Source organism: Chiloscyllium plagiosum, unplaced genomic scaffold, assembly GCF_037043375.1.
Source record: "Chiloscyllium plagiosum isolate Xiang-an unplaced genomic scaffold, Cpla_swu_hap1 HiC_scaffold_23, whole genome shotgun sequence".
NCBI classification, from domain to species: domain Eukaryota; kingdom Metazoa; phylum Chordata; class Chondrichthyes; order Orectolobiformes; family Hemiscylliidae; genus Chiloscyllium; species Chiloscyllium plagiosum.
The window spans coordinates 51610737-51628044 of record NW_028270161.1 but is presented as its reverse complement, the minus strand read 5'-3'; the positions used below and the strand labels follow the sequence as shown (position 1 = coordinate 51628044).

Sequence of the window (17308 nt, the reverse complement as noted above, 5' to 3'; positions counted from 1 at the left end):
AGTCACTTAACGTGTTAATAATACACTGAACAGTTGAGGTCCCTGCACAGATTCTTGTAGGATACCACCAACCACATCCTACCAATTAGATCCCTGCTTTTTATCCCTACTTTCTGTCTCCTTCAATTCAGCCAATTTCCCACCCAGACCAATATTTGCTTCCTATTCTGTGAGTTTCAACTTTAGCTAACATTTTCCTACAACAACTACTAAAGGCAATCCCTATAAGTAGCATTCAGACATTTGCCTGCCTAGTACAGGTCCCTGAAAAAATATAATCAGATCTGTCAGATGCAATCTGCCTTTTCAAATTCCATGTTGGTTTTCTCTGAATACTCCCCCCGTGTCCAATCAATCATGATGATATTAGGGTTCCTGCCTTTTAATTCCTTAGATGCTGCCTATCACTTTTTAGAATAGTCGCTTGGCGATACAGAACTTGAGAATTACTAAGAAAGAGACATGCTGTCAAAATTTCTCACCTTGCACTCATCAGAACAGGTGCAAGAATGCCATTTTTTTCTAAATTAAAGAGAGGCATGTGCAACTTTATAGTCTAAATAAATCTTTGCCAAATCAAGAGAACATGAGAAGATTGTTATGGAGATAATATTCTTACCAACTTCTTTTAAAACTCCAGGATGGAAACCATCTGATCCCGAAAGTTGTCTCTCTTTATAGTGGAACTAACTTCAATATTACCATTATCTTTTGAATTTAGAAATCTTTTGCTTATATTGTTCTGCCATAATAATTGTGATAGAAACCTTTTCCTAATCTACTGTGCAGGGATACATTCTAATGTGTTGAAAGCTCTTTGAAATAACCGGTAACAAATGTACCAATATCTCTCTATCTCTCTGAACACACCCAAATTGGGAGCAGAGAATCTCTCTCCTTGCTCCACCCAGTACATTCCACATCACTAGGGTGTCAAAATAAATAAATAAAATGCAACCAAGGGAGGGGAGGTAGCCAGCTGGCCAAGTGAAGAGCTGATTATGCCCCACAATCAAATATGGTGCCTGATTCTCCACAGGAGTTGCTCCCTCACCAGGAGTCAAGCTGATCCTCAACATGGTAACGCATTAATTTTGTGGATCAACACTTTTGGGGTTCAGTAATGGATTCCTTGAGATACCTGACATTACGGCTCTTCCACTTTAGTAAAAACTGCTGCAAAATAATTATTCATCATGCACAGAATTTCCTGATTTTTATTGACAATATCAAAGGGACAGCATTGCTCTGACCAAACTCTTTTTCGTAATGAAATTGGAACTTTCTACATCAAGTCACTTTGTGTTCCTACACTGTTATCACACATCCCCTGTAAGGGGTGAAGTATCTCCGGCTCAGGTCCCATTGCCTCTCCTTGAATTTGGAAGCCTACATAGGAAATTATCATCATTAAAGCTTCACTATTTGGAGATCTCGGTCACAACAGATGGCATCAAAGGCACTAAATGGGCCCAGCATGGTCTTGTCGCGGTAGCAGAGTTAGGTTTGGACCAGTGCAGTACCTGGAGGCATCTGTATTGGTGAGGACTGGTGAGGACTCATAATGGTTAGAGTGTTGGAGGCAACTTTCTTTCCAGCACTTACTGTGCAGCAGTAAAAAGCAATGTAAAAATGTAAAAAGCATAAAGGCTCCAAACTGTATTTAAAATTGCAATTCCATTAGTTGAGTTATCTTATATATTTTTCACTCACAGCTTTCTCTCAATGGGAATTCAAAGTTAATCAAAGACTAATTTAATGGCAAGATGGCAAGTTGAAACTCAAGACCAGAATCTCTTGCCTGAGACAGATGTGCCAATGTCACAAAGTTGTCTTGGAAGTTGACTTTTTTAGGTAAAACTAAGCCTCACCCATGGTTTTACAACTGAACTTTCAAATTGCAGGGTTTTTTCCCACATGAAACATCCAGTCAAACACCTCTCTCTATCTCTCTGAACACACCCAAATTGGGAGCAGAGAATCTCTCTCCTTGCTCCACCCTGTCCCCAGTACATTCCACATCACTAGGGTGTCAAAATGAATAAATAAAATGCAACCAAGGGAGGGGAGGTAGCCAGCTGGCCAAGTGAAGAGCTGATTATGCCCCACAATCAAATATGGTGCCTGATTCTCCACAGGAGTTGCTCCCTCACCAGGAGTCAAGCTGATCCTCAACATGGTAACACATTGACTGACGTCCATATTAACCAGTTAGTGATTACTGCACAAAGGCAAGTGGAACAGCTTTGCCAGACTACCTTTCCACTCTTTCCTCCCACTTTACAATTGTTCAGGGACAACAGTCTGTGTGTAATGTCCAGGATGCAGTTTGCCTTAGATTTTTATTGCTGTTTTCTTTTAATGGACGAATAAGAAGTGAGATCAAACAAAACAAGCTATTTCTTATTAAAATGCAATGATATGGCACTGAACTATTACATGAAAGGAAACTTATAAAATTAAATATTATCCTTGACCAGCCGTCATCCCAATCACACTCATTGTATTCTCCGACTGAAAGGCACAGTATGTGGTGATTGCAGTTTGCATTTTGGAGATGTTTCCTGAACAGGATTTTCAGTAATGTAGTTTCTTGTAGAGAGCTCTAACCCATCATACATTAAATAATTCACTAATGTGGTTCATAAACCAACTTCATTCTCTATCTGTTTGGGTTTGAAGAAAAATCACAGCTCATGATTTATATATCTAAAGGTTTGTATCTTGATTTATTGTGAGATGGTGACTTGGCATTACTGGCTGGATGAATGGTAGGTGCACAGTGTGGGCGCAGTGCTTCATTGATGAGCACGAGCTACTCTTCTGAGCTTGGGTTTACGGCCCATTGTTTGAACAGAGGAAAGGAACTAAACTTCATTGTGCCTGTCGTGATGTGCTCAATACAGACACAGACATCCTGAATGAAAAATATTCTATTCTCCTGCACTAAAATTCTCATTTTCATAAACACAAAATGAATAAATGGTGCTTTAAAATATCCTTCATATGTGATGACCTATGGTCCTTACAAAAGGAATGTGCTCTGTTTGATATAAATTGTAAGATTAATACAAACACTAATGCATTTACTAGAACAGCATATTCCTTCTTTGAATCATTTGTTTAAAGAAAAGCAGATGCAAATATGCATAGAAATCTTGTTTTAACCCTTCCCTCACAAGCAGCAAAACTTTGAACTGATGCAAAGGTTTTTTTTTAACATGTATACAGGACCAAAATGAGTTCAAACAAATCTCTTTTGAGGTTTTCCCAAATGTGCATGGATAAATGATTAATTGGAAAGTCCAATCACCTGGTTTTGCGTCATTTCACAGGATTTTGTTATAGTGTTGAGTTAATGGCACATGCAGGCATAGAATCATGCAGCACAGAAACAGAGCCTTCGATCCAACAGTCCACCATGCCAACCATAATCCCAAACTAAACTCGTCCCACCTACCTGCACCTGGCTGATATCCCTGCAAATCCTTCCTATTCATGTACTGGTCTAAGTGTCTTTTAAATGTTGCAACTGTGCCCACATCCACTACTTCCTCAGGAGGTTCATTCCACACATGAACCACACTTTGTGTAAAAAGTCTTCCCCTCATGTCTTTTTTTAAAACCTCTGTCCTCTCACTTTAAAAATATGCCCACTAGTCTTGAAATCTTGAAATGACACCTACCATTAACCCTATCTATACCCCTCATTATTTTATAAATCTCTACAAAGTCACCTCTCAACCTCCTACGCTCCAGTGATAGACGTTCCAGTCAAGAGTGTGGTGCTGGAAAAGTACAGCAGGTCAGACAGCATCCGAGGAGCAGGAAAATCGACGTTTCGAGGAAAAGCCCTTCATCAGGAATGAGCAGGGCTTTCGACCGAAACGTCGATTTTCCTGCTGCCTGACCTGCTGCACTTTTCCAGCACCATGCTCCTGACTCTAATCTCCAGCATCTGCAGAACTCACTTTCACCTGATAGATGTTCCAGCCTATCCAGTCTTTCTTTATAACTTAAACTTTCCATGTCCAGCCAGATCCTGGTAAATCTCCTTTGAGACCTCTCTAGCTTAATAATATCCTTCCTATAACACAGTGACCAGAACTGCACACAGTTCTCCAGAAGAGGCCTCACCAAACTCCTGTACAACCTCAACATGACTTCCCAACTTCCATACTCAAAAGTCTGCGCAATGAAGGCAAGCGTGCTCAACGCCTTTTTAACAACTAGTCTACCTGTGACACAAACATATCTGAAAGTGAGGTCAGTCAATGCCAGATTGAAACTGCCCAAATTGAGAAGGTTCATGAACTGTTGGTCTTTATTTCAAGGGAGTAAAATTACAAGAATTGATAAGTCTCACACTAACTGTACAAGGTCCTGGTGAGACCACATTTGGAGTACTGTGAACAGTTTTGCTCCCCTTATTTAAGGAAAGATATAATTTCATTGGATGCAGTTCAGAGAAGGTTCATGACGATGATCACTGGCATGGATGGATTGTCTTAAAACAAACAAAGAAACAAAAGAGAAACACAGCACAGGAACAGGCCCTTCGGTCCTCCAAGCCTGTGCCAATTATCATGCCCTAGCTAAACTAAAAAACAAACCTTCTGCCCTTATTCAGTCCATATCCCTCTATTCCTTCCCTAGTCATGTAACCACCCAGATACCTCTTACATGTTGCCAATGTGCCAGCTTCCATCACCTCTTCTGGCAGTGCATTTCAGGCTCCTACCACTCTCTGTGTGAAAAACATCCCTTGCACATCTCTCTTAAGCTTTCCCACTCTCATCTTGAATCTGTACCCCCATGTAACTGAAACTTCAACCCTGGGAAAAAGACTCTGACTATCCACCCTATCAATGTCTCTTATAATTCTATAAAACTCTGTCAGGTCTTCTCTCAGCTGCTGTCTTTTAAGTGAAAACAATCCCAGTCTTTCCTCATAGCTAATGCCCTCGAGACTAGGCAACATGCTGGTAAATTTTCTCTGCACTCTCTCCAAAGTTTCCATGTCCTTCTGATAGTGTGGCAACCAAAACTGCACACAATACTCCAAATATGGCATAACAAGGGTCTTATGAGCAAAGGTTAAACAAGTTGGGGATTTACTCACTGAAGTTTAGAAGAATGAGAGGATATCTCATTGAAACATGTCAGATTCTTCAGGCGCTTGACAGTGTAAATGCTGAGAGAATGTTGCCCCCTCATGTGGGAGACTCAAGGACCAGAGGGCATAGCTTCAGAATAAAAGGGCACCAATTTGAGATTGAGTTGAGAAGGAATTTCTTCTCTCAGAGTATTGTGAGTCTTTGGAAATCCTTGACACAGAGAGGTGAGGGACCAAGTCGTTGTGTATCATTAAGGTTGTGATAGATAGATTCTTGATTAGTTGGGGAATCAAAGATTATTAGGAAAGTGGATTTGAGAGATGTAGGATCAGCCATGATTGTTTTGAATGACACAGCAGGCTCAAGCAAACAATGACTTACTCATGTTCCTATTTCTCAAAATTAAAAGCCTATTTTAATCTAAGTCCCTGAAGTCAGCATTCATTCACAGGATGTGGAAATCACTGGGGAGGCCAGCATTTACCGTCTATTCCTCATTGCCCAGAAGGCAGTTATGTGTCAACCACATTAGTGTTGGTCTGGATTCACATGTAGGCCAGACTGAATAAGAATGGCAGATTTCCTTCCTGAGGGCCGGAAGTATGGTACATTGGCGAGACCAAGCAGAGGCTGCAGCAACGGATGAATGGACACCACACAACAATCAACAGACAGGAGTGCTCCCCCCCATTCAGAGAACACTTCAGTGGTCCAGGACATTCGATCTCGGACCTTCGGGTGACCGTCCTCCAAGGCGGACTTCAGGACAGACAGCAGCGAAACGTGGCGGAGCAGAGGCTGATAGCCAAGTTTGAAACCTATGAGGATGGCCTCAACTGGGACATTGCATTCATGTCACACTACAGGTGCCTCTCTCATACAAACATTCCCATAAACACCCTCTCACAGACTTATACCCCTTTACACTCACATACACACACTCTCACAGACACTCATAAACCCTTCACCCGACACATAAACACATCCACACGCACACATAGACATATAAGTTTGTGGGGTGAATTTGCACTTGCAGAATTACATTTTACTTTTCTCAAAAATGACATGAATCCACATAAGATTCTGTAAATTCCTTTTTTAGATTAGAATCAGTCTGACCATTATGGCACAGACAGCCTCACAGGGAAACTCACACCTTCAATGCACTATCTGGGCTGACAAGACACCAATTATTAAAGTTCACTTGAGAATGTAACTTTTTTTTAAAAGTTTTGCGATTTACATATGAAAGAACTGAAACCAACATGGTCATTCAAAATGATGAGAGACTTAACAAACAATCCAGGTCGTTTTCAATATGTAATTTCAGTTACATCACACTGTAAACTTTTACTATAAATTCTGTATTGTACAATCTTATACTCCACAACCACCTGATGAAGGAGCAGTGCTCCAAAAGCTAGTGCATCCAAATACACCTGTTGGATGATAACCTGGTGTTGTGTGATTTTTAACTTTGTACACCCCAGTCCAACACCGTCATCTCCAAATCAAGATTTACTTCCCTAACCATAGAATCCCTACAGCGCTGGTGTAGGAGGCCATTTGACTTGTTGAGTCTGCACAACCCTCCAAAGACAATACCCCGCTCCCCCCAACCTAGTCCCATAACTCCATATTTTATCATGGCTAATCCACCTAGACTCCTCATCCCTGGACATTCCTGATGAGGGGCTTATGCCCGAAATGTCAAATGTGTGGGCTGGGTTGGGGGGGGGTGCAGGGTATAGTCTTTGGAGGGTTGTTCAGACTTGACAGGCAGCTCCTCGGATGCTGCCTAATCCTGTTTTGCTTTTCCAGTGCCACACTTTTCGACCCTGGACACCACAGACAATTTAGTGTGGCCAATCCGTCTAACCTGCACATCTTTGGATTGTAGGAGGAAACCTGACCACCCGGCAGAAACCCACACAGACCCAGGGACAATGTACCAAATTCCCAAGGGTGGAATTGAACCGGGTCCTTGGTGCTGTGAGGCACCAATACTAGCCACTGGGCCACCATCCAGCCCTATTAAAGGACATTAGTGAACCAGATGAGTATTTACAGCAATATACTTTGGTTACATGGTCACCATTTGACTAACTTTTAATTCCAGACTTGGATTCTGTTTTGATTCCAGAATTTGAGTCCACGTCCCTGGGACATTAGCCTGGGCTGTGGATTAATAGACTTCGTAGCATCGCCAATGCACTGTCACCTGCCCCATTCACGGTGACTGGATTTGAACTTAGGACCCAGAGCTAAAGGTCTAGGTAAAACTTCAATGCAAATGCGATGCTTAAATGAACAAAATCTAAACACATTCATTAATGTTGCAAAAGGTTTTGCGAAGGGTGCAAAGATAAAAAAAAGACATTCGAACTTAAACTTCATTCCTATCAGATCCTTTAACTTATGCTTTAACGCTTGACAACGTTAATGAGATTACAATAATTACACTCCCACTGCTTTATGATTTTGTTCAATTATTTTAACATAGAAATTCCTATTTGTTTTATGCTGTTCTTGAGTTGTGAGCAGTATAGCTGAGGCATTCATTGCCGCTCCCTAGTTCCCCTTCATGGTTGCTTTCTCCTTGGATCAGACTGCAGTTCTGATGGTGATGCTGTTTTAGATAGAGATTTCCACCATATGAAAAGTGGCAGTATATATCCAAGTCAGGCTATGTGTGGCTTGTGCCTGATCATATCCTGTGATGTTGTTCTTACCAATGGTAAGGGAGAGGGAGTGATGTATTGTTGAAATCGGCATGCTGAGTTGGATCCCACGGATTGGAACTCCTTGAGCTACAGTGCGGCTGTAGCTGTGACCATCCTATTGTTTCACCTTGCATCAGGCCCTTTCTCTATTTGCTCAGAGAGATGCTTCATTTTGGGAAAACAAATCTCAGCAGGACTTATACACTTAATGGTAAGGTCCTAGGGAGTGTTGCTGAACAAAGAGACCTTGGAGTGTAGGTTCATAGCTCCTTGAAAGTGGGGTCGCAGGTAGATAGGATAGTGAAGAAGACGTTGGGTATGCTTTCCTTTATTGGTCAGAGTATTTAATACAGGAGTTGGGAGGTCATGTACAGGACATTGGTTAGGCTACTGTTGGAATATTGTGTGCAATTCTGGTCTCCTTCCTATCAGAAAGATGTTGTGAAACTGGAAAGGGTTCAGATAAGATTATAAGGATGTTTGCCAGGGTTGGAGGATCTATAGGGAGAGGCTGAACAGGCTGGGACTATATTCCCTGAAGCGTCGGAGGCTGAGGGGTGACCTTATAGAGGTTTACAAAATTATGAGGAGCATGGATTGAGTAAATAGGAAAAGTCTTTTCCCTGGGGTCGGGGAGTCCAGAACTGGAGGGCATAGGTTTAGGGTGAGAGGGGAATGTATAAAAGAGACCTAAGGGAACTTTTTCACACAAAGGGTGGTACGTGTATGGAATGAGATGCCAGAGGAAGTGGTGAAGGCTGGTACAATTGCAACGTTTAAAAGGCATTTGGATGGGTATATGAATAGGAAGGGTTTGGAGGGATATGGGCTGGGTGCTGGCAGGTGGGACTAGATTGGGTTGGGATATCTGGTCGGCGTGGACAAGTTGGACCGAAGGGTCTGTTTCCTTGCTGTACATCTCTACGACTCTGTTAGGGTCAACCAGATCGCTGTGGGTCTGAAATCACCATGTCAGCCAGACCAGGTAAGAAATGCAATTTCCTTCTCCAAGGAATTTTGGAATGCACCTTTGTTAATTTCTTTTTCACTTAATAAACACACTCAAGTAGTTCTAAAATAAATGCTTGCCTCACTGGTTAGGGAAGGCATCAGCTTATTTACAGGTAATTTCTATTCTTATGTTCTCCATTCTTCACACTGTCTGGATTTGGAATTATATCATCGTTCCTACACTGTCGCTGGGTGAAAATTCTGGACCTCTCTTTTTAACAGCATTGTGGATATTTCCACACTCTAAGGACTGCAACAGTTCAAGAAGGCAACTCACCACCATCTTCTTCAGGACAATTTGGGATGAGAAATAAGCAAAGACACCCATATCCCATGAGTGAAATTTTAAAAAGACCTTAAGCTCATTGAGTTCATTGTCTATGACTTGAAATTAATTATCCAATTTATTGTATACCAAGCATCACATTAAATAGATATTCCAGAGATGATAAAGTGTATTTAGTTGCTCAACTGACTTGCTTTATTAGCTATTGACTGATTCTGATTAGAAGTCAATAGAAATGAACGAAAAATCTTGAGAGCCTGTACTAAATTCTTACATTGTCTTTGATTGTGACTGATTTTGAGAAAGTCACCCAGTGAGTTTCTCACAGTCATCAGCAGAACAGGAAGTAGAAACAGATGGCATTTTACTCGAAACTGCTGACTTTAAGAATGTAACATGTGCATGAGATTAGATAATAGCAGCCACAACTGCAGCAGATAATTGACTGCACAGCACACTCTATGCTGGCTTTGTGAATATGTGTTATAATCACTGGTTTATAGTAGAATGTGTGGCTCTTGTTCCACATCTGATCAGGGCCTCCACAGGCTAATTTACTGCCGCTCAACCATGTTACCACACTCCCTGTTACTGTGTGCACGCAATTGAAAACCCCATTAATATTTTCTTTCATTTTATCACACGACAGATATTTCACAGATGAAAGGAAATGCTCCATTTAGCCTTAAATGCAGAGAGCATTTTGTTTAATTACAGTTGTCATGGAAACCATAGCGGTACATTGTGTTACCAGGTAGGAGATGTTTATTCATTGATTCTGCCGAGTGAATACCGAGCTATCCTCGGTGACAACTTTATCAGTTCGAACATGTAGAGATCATTTTGAACCGAGTACTTTTATTTCATCTATGAAGGCATAAGCAGAACACATTAAGCTAGTTCATTTTATAGAGAAACGTGCTACAATGGCCCATTTTTCTTGCTACAAATAACCGTGAGGCTATGAGAACTCACGGATCTTATGGAATCAATCAATTCCCAGAGTCAACACATGCTCAGTTAATCATGGAAATCTAGAAGATGCTGTTGATTTGTCCTGCTCATTCACATGCTGCATTATTCCATACCAAAGATATTCAGCATTGAATCTATGTAAGAACCTGGAATTTCAGTACTAAGCCATAAAACACGCCTGAATAGGTTAGGCATTCCAGTGCACGTGAATTTTGTCTTCCTAATGATTTCCCTGGTCTTGATAATACAATTCTTTTGTTCATGTAGACTCTCATTCTGGCTCACCTCTGCCTCCAATACACTTGGAGGGGCTCTCCAGCTGTGAGCTCTTCAGTAGTGGAGGCTGTTGGCCTGCAGCTTGGGGTTGCTGCTAGCCCAGGGCTGACTGGTCGACTTGCTCCATCTCCACCTTTTTGTGCCTTTTAGCACGGCTGTGACAGCATCGACCATCCCCCCACTGGCTGAGTCTCACTGGTAGCGAACCTGTGTGACCAATGTAGGGAACAGAACACCTCAGTACATGTGAGCAGTCAGTCTTTGCATCACTTGCAAATGACAGCGAAACATATTCTTCCACATGATGCATTCTGGCAACCAGGGCCATGGAAGGATTCGATTTAGAATAGAATAGCGATCTATCATCACGCATAATTTGACGAAAAAACATACAGTGCAAAGTTTTATACCATGGCATCTGTATTAATGACAGAAGTCATAGATAGCAAAGTTTGTATGCTTCACCCCCTCAGAAGGTAATGCATCACTTTTTTTTCCAGAGAACCTTTCTATTTGAATGCCCCTAGCCAGAGATAGTGCTTTGAGAATCTTCTAAGCGTTTGATGTTTTCCTGTCACACAATTGGGCAAAATATGGGATAACTGTTGGTTAACGTCACCTCAGGAATAAATATGTCCTCTCCGTCAATGGCTTGAGTTGATAATCTCACATCTGTGTACTTCCTTTCCTGATATATTTACAGATAACTGCAGTATTTTATGAAACTTAGTCTTAGATTTAATCAGTTGAAAAAAAAGCAAGGACCTATTTAATTCACAAAACATATTTGTACATCTAACTACCACAGATGCTTATATACAAAACTGAGCAGAACCACAAGTGTAGTTTCCCATGGCTTAAAACATAATTGCTTTTATATTAAATTTTTAGCTGCAATTTAAGAAGTGATGTATTGATGTTACTTCCACTCCAGTCAATTTTGTATTTATATTTATGTTAATCTTTCTTTCCCTTCAAATATTATTTTGGCTACATTAAACCACAACTTCCCAAGCAATGCAGAATAGAATAACAGCACATCACTTACATAAAGAAAATGTGTTCACCAAGCAGAATCACTCATTGAATTTTAAAAAAGGGTCTAGGATCCAGCCTTGCCCTAGTGTAAACAACAGGAGGCAGCCTTTGGCTAGCTCATCCTGTAGGCATTTATTTAATGGTCATCATCTCCAATGGAGAGGAAGTCCTGTCTCTGAGAATTGTCAGTCAATCAAGTAGACAGCAGCTTTTCACAATACCCAGCAATACCTCCATTAACAGCAGGCTCTGCTGGAATTGCAGCAAGTCCCAGAGAGAGGACGTGAGCTGCACAGGCTGACGTAGGTCCAGTGAATCACAGATCCCCTACGAAGTGAAAGCAGGCCATTAGGTCCTTCGATTCCACACCCGCCCTCCATAGAGCAGCCCACCTAGTAGACCCACACACCCCTACCCTATCCCTGTAACCCTGCATTTCCTATGGCTAATCCACCTAACCTGCGCATCCCTGAACACTATGGGGAATTTACCATGGCCAATCCACCTAATCTGCACATCTTTGGACTGTGGGAGGAAAGAGGAGCACCCAGAGGAAACCCAGGCAGACATGGGGGAGAATGTGCAAGCTCCACACAGATGGTCACCCAATGCTGGATTAGAACCCAGGTCACAGGTGCTGTGAGGCAGCAGTGCTAACCACTGAGCCACCATGCCCTAAGAGGTGGAGGGGTTATGGTGAACATGACAGGAGATTGATAGGAACAATCTTGGGCATGGCGGAAGTCTGAGGAAACACAGGGGACCAGGACAAAGATACAGCCCTTTGCCAAGACACTGGGCTGCAAGGTTTAACATTGGAAACAAGAACAATGTCACGGGTAAAAGCCCAGCAGAAGCAGAAGCAGGAGAAATTAATTAACCATTAAAGGGGTCCTAATTGGCCTGGAGGTTGGGGGGGGGGGGGGGGGGGGGGGGGGGTGATTGGACTGTTCAGCACTTCTCTCGCCACTGGTAAAATCACAGTCAATGGTTAAATGCCTGCATAATGCCACTGGCAAAATATTCAATTTATGGCCCTGGACTTCAGTGCATCTCCTGCTATCCCACTCTGGGGTAGACTGAAAAGTCCAGCTCATTTCCTTGAGTGTTGTATAAGGTAATGTTTCAGAAAGGGCTACTGTTGAGACCTCATTGAATGCCACCCAATCTTAGGAGCTTGAGGGGGAAAGGCAGAACAATCTTAGGATCTTATTAAGTGCAGATCTATAGCCACACGTATTGTCATCAACTTGGAAGCAATGTATCTAATTGCCATTGTGCAATAAACTACATTGTGTCAAGGCAAAGTGCCTCGTTTTGTTAAAACTCAATAGTGGTTGATGCATTAATCTTCTACCACTATAAGCCCTTCGACTCAGTCAAATGAAAGCAGATTGGTGGCAGAATCCTTTTACTGCCACAACTGAGTTTGATGATTACACTCTCTCCTTCTAATCCCACTATTCAACTAGTCAGAACTAGTCATAAATTAATATGCTTTACCCAGTTACTGATTTGGAATTCATGTACTTTCCCTATGTCATGTTCAGAATAAAAAGATCCATTAACCAGATGTCTTTCATAAAGAGGAAGACTACTAATCAATTATAAAAACAGCACTTCTCCAACAAAGATGAAGAACTGTTTAACACAGTTTGAAATATGAAAATATAAATATTTACTGATCTAAATAACTTCAATGCACATGCATAAGTACATAAACGGATATATGTTAGAGGAAAAATATAGAGGTTGACAGGTGATCTTATAAAGGTTTCTAAAATCATGAGGGCACGCATAGTGTGAATGGTCAAGATCCTTTCCCTGGGGGAGGGGAGTCCAAAACTAGAGGGCATAGTTTTAACTCGAGAGGGGAAAAATTTAAAAAGGACCTGTGGAGTAACCTTTTCATGCAGAGGGTGATGCTGTATGGAGTGAGCTGCCAGAGGAGGTGGGTACATTTACAATATTTAAAAAGCATCTGGATAGGTACATAACGAAGAAGGCTTTAGAGGGATATGAGCCAAATATTGGCAAATGGGAACAGATTAATTTAGGATATCTGGCTGGCATGGACAAGTTGGTCCAAAGGGTCTGTTTCTGTACTGCATAACTGTCTGACTCTTTTGAAACATTATCTACAGATTTTTAGTTTGAAAAATAAAACACTTTGGCTAGAATAGTTGTTCATTCTCTGTGAATAGAAGAATGAAATATTAAATGTTCCAGCTTGTTTTCAGTCTGGGGTCCTTGTAAATAAAAATGAGTCACTCGACACAGACATGGATGGTCACTGGGATTGTTCAACACAGTTTGTTCAGGAGATTTTCCAAGGAGGTCATCTAAAGGCACAACACAGAGAATTGCTGTTTCGGTTTTGCAGTTCTCATGTGCGTTTCTCAAGAGAGTTTTGCAGGAAGGTGACAAAGGACCTTATCTGCTCTCAGACTGTACCCCAGCTGAGCTCCAAACAATTTCAAATAGCAGCATCCTGAGAGCCAGAAACACAGGCAGAGAGTCATATGGTCAAGCAGCACAGAAACAGACCCTACAGTCCAACCAATCTGTGCTAACCATAATCCCAACCTAAACTAGTCCCACCTGCCTGTGTTTGGTCCATAGCCCTGCAAACATTTCTTGTTCGTGTACTTATCCAAATCTCTTTTAAACGCTGTCACGGTATCCACATTCACCACTTTTTCTGGAAGTTCATTCCACACACGAGCCATTATCTGTTAAAAAAAAGCTGCCTTTTAGGTCTTTTTTAAGTTGTTCTCCTCGCACCTTAAAATATGCCCCACAATCTTGAAATCACCCACCCTCTGGAAAAGACATATGCTATTCACCTTATCTGTACCCTCCCCTATACTTTCATAAACCTCTATAAGGTCACCCCTCAACCTCATACACTCCAGTGAAAACAATCCAAGCATATCCAGCTGCTCCCCATACCTCAAAATCTCCATTCCCGGCAACATCCTTGCATGTGACTTCAAGTAAATCCAAGCTGTTAACAGAAAATATGTGACTTTCAGTGAACAAATTCAAGCAGTCAACTTAAGTCATGTGAATCCCAGTATGGGTCTTTGAAAAAAAAGTCCTTTAAAAACAAATAAGTCCAGGTTTATCTTCACCATCTCAAAGGAACTAATTTCTGTAATCTTTCACACATGAGTCTTTAAAAAGTATCGATGATGGAAAAGTATGTATTATGCCACACACAAGTATTTTCTGGATTTTCAGATCCACGTTAACAGAAAGAATGGATGAGGTGCTGTAATTCTTCACCAGAATTATTCTTCTAGCTAGTGGTAAGTAGTTAACATTATAAAGTAAATCTCTAATCTCCTTAAAACTCTCCATTCCTCTCGCTCGCTCTCTCTCTCTCTCTCTCTCACACACACACACACACACACTCACACACACACACACACACACACACACACACACACACACACACACACACACACACAACAAACAAAATACATGGACAGTTTTCCCTCTGTAGAGTTCAATAGTCTTTGTTCATAAGGTACGTTAAATTGATTCTTGATAATCCAAAGGTTTGTTCTCAGCCTTCCTTTTCTGAATGTTTCCACTAGTTTGCAAGAGGCATTGGGTAGCTGGCTCATTTATAAAAGGTCTCTGAATTGTCGATCAAAAATTGCTACTTATAGCAATGCTGAAATAAATATAAAGTGGTGTTTTCAGGTTTAAAGTGCAGATAGCAAAGAGGCAGCTCCTGAGCTGGTAGAAATCTGATACCCTTCTCTGTATATTGCTCCCAGCACTGCACTATTCAGTTACCTGAGAACCAATCAAAAGATCTTTGTCATCAATAACTGGTCCCTAGACCATAGGCTAATTGTTTTTTGTTGTCAACCAGGGTTCTGTTTAAATGCAGAACCTCTAGGCACCTGTTCATAATCTAATCTTCAATTACTGCTTGTTCAAGGAACTATTCAAACAATGCTTGCCATGAGTGTCAGCTTACTCGATTCCTAAAACATGCAGCAATCTTTCAAAACACTGGTATTAAAATAGTTCTTTCTCGTTTCAGTCCACAATTTTTGAAAAGCACAGAAGTAAAAGGACACAACATTTACAGTAACCAATCAGCACATTTAGAAAATAGTTTAGAACTGATAAAATATTTTTAAAATCATTAATAACATTTTTAAAAATCTGGATTGTCTCTACCACTGTCTAACAACCTTTAAGTCGAGTACGTCAAGTGCTGTAATGTTCAAGGCTGTGGGCAGAGTGCAAGAAAGTAGTGTAAGTAGCATCATTCAGCAGTACAGATTCAAATGATCTCTTCTGTACAGTACGATTCTAAGATTCCATGATTCTATTATTAACCTTTCATTCATGGAGACCCCATCTTAGAGGGTTACCAACTATGATTGTGAGGCCAGGATGGTTACAGATCTCTCCCAAAGGCATGTGTGAAATCCAGTTTGGAATCTTCAGGATACTATCTCTTTCCTAGACATTCTCCCAAATATCAGTCTTCCAGCTAAATTATCACAAATGTCCAACCATAACTCTGTGGAATGTAGTTCACTCGTTATTACTTGGCTGCTGGTATGTTTTTATGTTTCTAGTCTTTCAACCATCCAAGTAATAAGCAGCTGAATTGATTAAAATTAGTTCATTTTGTTTTTGATACATTGCTTGCTCTGCATGGTTATCATAATTTTGGTTGAAGCAAGCTCTAACCAGTTGTATGTGCCAGGATATTTCGGTTTCTGTAAAACAGAATGTTGCATAAACTTCATTTAAAAAAAAAATCATCTAGTTAGGGGACACAGAACACTGTGTAGATAAAAGTAGGAAGTTACAAAGGGATGTAACCAAGTGGGTGGACATTAACTGGGACAACAAAAGCTCAATACAGGAAATGTGAGATCAATCATCAAGACTGAAAGAGATGGGAAATTGAATGGAACTTAAATGTGAGAGATTACAGAATGGAATGAAGCAGACATTTGACTGTCCTTGTACCCAATTTGTTAAATACTGCTGGACAGGCACAAAGAGCAATTACACAGGAATATTGACATTTAATTCAAGGAAACAGGAATACAAAAGGGAGAAGGTTATGCCACTGTCGTACAGCCTGGATCAAACCCCATCTACAGCATTGTGTTCACCCCAAAAGTCTGACATTTCTAAGAATATAATTAGTAAGGGAAGCTTTGAGTAATTCTTTTTCTTCTGTTTCTGGGGATATAATATCACATACCATCTCCACAGCTAAAAAATAAGGAGATAAGCCATTAGACCTCCTTTCCTATGAGTACTGTGGATGCGTGTTTGTGCTGCATGAGCTGCAGTAATTCAAGGAAGTGGCTGTATACCACCTCCCCAAGGACAAATTGAGATGAGCAATAAGTACTAGCTCAGCCAGTAACACCCACAATCTCACATGGTGAAAGAAAGCACAATCTCACTCCTCTGTGCTCTGAACACCTGAAGGAAGATCGAGCTCCAGTCAGTTCGCTTAGCACTAAAACTGTCCTTGTTTACCTGATGAACTCACATCTTGGTTGGCAACTTTCCATGATAAACTAGATGAGTTCAGGAATTCACTCTTCAGGTAACATGGACATTAACCTGTTTCCATTAATTTTACAGCATTAGTAAACTGCACTTGAAGGTGACCCTAACCTAAGTTAAATGTTAACAGGTCATTTCAATACTCTTGTAGCAAGCCTGATTAAAAGGTGCAGTCTGTTTCACTGTTTGGAGCATCACAACTCTTTTTGTCAACTAAAACTGAAGTGAGAATGTGATCAGAGTTGTCTGAAACATAGATCATGAGTAACACTGGAATAATTCACATTAACAGCTAACTCTGCTTGTAAGCATTGCCGGAG

The 17308-nt window shown here is 41.0% G+C and overlaps 1 long non-coding RNA gene across 4 annotated transcripts in view; it reads right to left on the bottom strand.

Moving 5' to 3' along the window:
* Positions 1-9821: 9821 nt before the first annotated feature.
* LOC148145896 (uncharacterized) overlaps positions 9822-17308 on the bottom strand; it is a 58678-nt gene continuing 51191 nt past the window's right edge. For all 4 annotated transcript variants that reach the window (XR_015761181.1, XR_015761187.1, XR_015761182.1 and 1 more), the window contains 2 exons: positions 14379-14433; positions 9822-10595 (listed from right to left, as the gene is read on the bottom strand). This is a non-coding gene — a long non-coding RNA (uncharacterized LOC148145896). The remainder of the gene's footprint in view (positions 10596-14378; positions 14434-17308) is intronic.